Source organism: Peromyscus eremicus, chromosome 8b, assembly GCF_949786415.1.
Source record: "Peromyscus eremicus chromosome 8b, PerEre_H2_v1, whole genome shotgun sequence".
Lineage (NCBI taxonomy): Eukaryota > Metazoa > Chordata > Mammalia > Rodentia > Cricetidae > Peromyscus > Peromyscus eremicus.
In genome coordinates, this window is record NC_081424.1 from 4,448,728 (window position 1) to 4,453,253 (window position 4,526).

Sequence of the window (4,526 nt, forward strand, 5' to 3'; positions counted from 1 at the left end):
TGTTTCCCACTTTCTCTTCTATCAGGTTCAGGGTAATTAGATTTATGTTAAGATCTTCTATCCACTTGGACTTCAGTTTTGTGTAGGGTGATAGAAATGTATCTATTTGCATTCTTCTACATGCCATCATCCACTTACGCCAGCACCATTTGTTGAAGATGCTTTCTTGTTTCCACTGTACAATTTTGGCTTGTCAAAAATGAAGTGTGCAGTTATATTTCATTGCTGTTTTAACTTGCATTTCATTGGTGGGACATGCTATGAATTGTGTTTTTCTGTGTTCATTGCCAGCAGATCATCTTCATCAAGCAACATGTCTTCGAAGGTCTTTCTACCTTTTTTTTTTAAGACTGGAATACTTTTTTTAAATTGATAATGAATTTAATTTTATTAGATTTATTTTTGGTAAAGAAGACAACACTAGAATTAAAAATTACTAAGAAGATTTTACTTCAAAAAGAATATAAATGTTCATTGGAAATGCAGAAACCCATTAATAGTCAGGGGATATTGGTTAAATGTAGTCATCTTTTTCAACAGTATCCTTTTACATCCTTAGTATGTGCTGGTGTTCTTAAGTTTAGAAATGCCTGTGAAGTATGGTAAGCACAAAACAGACAACTTCAAAGCATAATATACACATTTTATAAGCTGCTAAATTCTGTATTTATCATCTATTATATGTAGTGCTTTATCATTGACTAGGAATGTTTTATGGACATGTATTTTAAATATATATTTACTTTGTAATAATTTCAATTTAGATCAGAAGTTCCCTTTGGGCACTGTATACATGATTTTATAAGGTCATAAATGATTTAAATATTTTAAAAATTGCTTGTTTATTGCTAAAAAGTAAAAAAATGAATATTTATTGTACATGATCATATTCATTATTGGCATCTTAAAACTCAGCTACTTATGATAATGACTGATCAGACTCAATTGACATCTGTCATGAAAACTGGACTTTATTGAGTACTGAGATTTATTAAGAATTAAAACTACTGCCATAGCTCTTGTGCACATGGAACATTACTCATTCATTTTGTTAGCCTGAAGTTAATATGGAATATAATTTATCAGGACATCAAAATAATAGCTTTTACTTCATTTCCTCACTTCTATAAGGACACGCACAATAGACTCCACTGCTATACATGCACTCTATTATGGCTAATTGAAAATAGATGGTACAATTAACCTGCTTCTTGGGAAAAGGCATTAACACTTAATGTAAAAGTCTAATCACAATAAAAAAGAGACTCACATTGGAAGAGAATGTGGTGAATAATTCAAAATCATCTGATTTTCACTTACAAAGTAAATTAGAAAGGGAAAGTTAATCTAACACCCCCCAAAGCAGCAATTAGACCGTTTGCTGTCCTAATCTTTGCTTTCTTCATCAAATGTATTCCATTCTAGAAGATTCTACAGATGATTTAACACAACCACTCTCGGTGTTCAGAGGCAACGTGGCAGAACAGAACAGGTGGTCATGGAACAAATAAGCCGTTAAAAGATCCGTTACGAAACAAATTGCAAAGGGTGAAAATTAATATGCAAATTCTCCTTTAAAAACCTGCCTTGAGAGTTTTACCTTAATGAATTTCCTTAAAGAGGTTATTTGCAATGTTTTGATTCATTAAGTTCTTTTAAAATATAGAAAATATTCTATTTTACTTTAAAAATTATATAGAAAGAATGATATATCAAAATCGACAGATTAGTTCTATCTGAGGGGTTTTAATATTTTAAGTGCCTTAAAAATATTTTTTTATTTATTTATTTAACAAAGACTACTTTTGTTAAAATACAGCAATATTTAAGCCAGGTACCATTCATGTTTGTGATCAACCTTTCCTTCACAGCTTACAATGAGCATCATTAAGAAGTCTTTATGGTGTTTCCTATCAAAGCTAGTCTTTACTCTAGATTTCCTGACAACTACATCCTGCAGCCCACCATCAACAACAACCAGTGACTGTGTTACTATGGTAAATCAGGAGAAACCCAGTTTAAGACTCTTTACTTGAGGCGGATATAAACTTTGAAATACATTGTTTTGTGTTGTTGTTGTTGTTTTGTTCTTTATTTGTTTGTTTTTCATGACAGGATTCCTCTATATAGCCCTGGCTATCCTGGAACTCACTCTGTACACCAGGCTGGCTTCAAACTCAGAGACCCACCTGCCTCTATCTCTCAAGTGCTGGAGTTAAAGGTGTGCACCTCCATTTCCTGGCCAGAATATGTTGTTGTTAAGTAAAAATAATATTACATAAATCCAACCAGGACGTCTGCTGAATGATTTTGTCTACTATATAGGAAAAGGAATATGTGCCCATGCAAATCTCAACTACCTAGTCACACAAGTTAGTCCCAAACAATGATAATGCCAGATGACATTCCAACATTTATGGAAGAAATTTCATAATATCTTACCCCAGATGAAGGGATATAAATAATTAATATATACTGAAAATTGGATAATCAGTTTTCCCCAGGGATGAATTCCCTAATTGGTCATCCAATACAGAGTAATCAGCCCTAAAAACATATACATATGAACAATAACAAATGAACTCAGTAGGTTTTTTTATACATTTATATATGTATACATGTAACAATAATAATTAAAAAAGAAAAAAAGGGGCCGGGCGGTGGTGGAGCACGCCTTTAATCCCAGCACTTGGGAGGCAGAGCCAGGCGGATCTCTGTGAGTTCGAGGCCAGCCTGGGCTACCAAGTGAGTTCCAGGAAAGGCGCAAAGCTACACAGAGAAACCCTGTCTCGAAAAAACAAAAAAAAAAGAAAAAAGAAAAAAGATGGGATAGGGAGATGAGGGTAGATCTGGTAGGAGTTAAGAGGAGGAATAGGGTAGAGGATTAATATGATTAAAATACATTGTATACAACTCTGAAAGGATTATATTACATTAACATAATATTATATTATATTATATTATATTATATTATATTATATTATATTATATTATATTATATTATTATGCATATATTATATGTATGTTATGTATGTATCATATATTACACATAATGTAATAAATACATTACATGAAGATAATATGGTCAATTAATTTTTTAATTTATTACAAAATAGGACACGTAGGTTGAATAGGGACATTATTTTGTGTGAAAAGAGAAAAAGTACCATCATTTACTTTAAACCATGAGATAATTTTTCTTGAAAGATGAAATTTCAAGGATGTCTATTCTGGTGGAGAATATCCATTATTATGTTGAAATAAATATAATTTCCTCATAAAACCTAATGAAACTGAAGAAGGGATAGGTAAATTTGACAAATGTTGCCTTCAAAGTTCTAGTAAATATATTAGACATAAGATAGTTGGTTATCAAGACATAATAGCACTTAAAAACATTGTTAGAATTGTGGGGCATCAACTTCCACGTTTATTTACCCCAGGGACTCTTAAGGAATGAGGGATAAGAGTCTTAGAAATAAAGAGGGGAGAGAAACAGAGAAAATGCAGGATAGCCTCGGATGGGCCTGGATCCTTCTCCACCAGCCCAGAGCTTTATTCCATTTATTTATAACAATGCCAAGAGGAGGGGCAAAAAACCTCCCCCTTGCTAGTTACAGCCAAGTGTGGACCCTTGCAAACACCTGGTCCAATCACCGTGGTCCAATCATCCTCTTATGCAGTCCTGCTGGGTACAGCCACTAGGAGACCTAGTGGGCTCCAACATAGAATAATACATAAAACACTAACAAAATTAAAGGAGAAGTTTGTAATTTTGGATTGTAATCTTGAACTTTGAATTTTCAATTTCAAAACTGAAGTGCAGTGGACCCACTAGCGCAGCTTTCCAGCTACAGCAAATGAAACAGATCTGAGAAACTCGGTCATTAGAGGGGCTGGAGTTCACATCCTACTCTCCTCTCTCTATACTCCAAATATATATGCTTCAGTAGTATTCGAAGCCTTCCAGACCTGAAGATGAATATTAAATCTGTCCCTATCATTGACTCTTTGCAATTCACTAGTAATACTTGATGGGAGGTAAAATTATGTTTCTTTACACATATAGTGGTCAGAGACCATAGTTTCCTAGGGATTAAATTAACCTTAAAAACATAAAATAACTGAATTTTGTATTTGTTATAGATATTAAAAATAAACACATATCTTGAAAAACTACACAGTCTGCTACTTACTTTCATGCCCTGGGATTAACTACCAATATTGATCTGTCAATTGGTAAAAGATAGCTCTATTTAGAAGGAACTAGAGATAGCTCATTAAAATACAATTTACTGAGATTCAGAAATCGGATTTCAAATTATCCCAAATAATCTGCTCTACCATGGAGGAGGTAATGTGTCATTGAGTAACCCACACAAAAATTTAGATTAATGCACTTAGAAAATTCATTGGTGGCTGCATCAAGTAGGTAGATTACAACAAAATGCCAAACCTTTTCTATATATTTCAAATATCATAGCAACTTCACACCACAACCAATATAGCTTTCTAATTATATAATG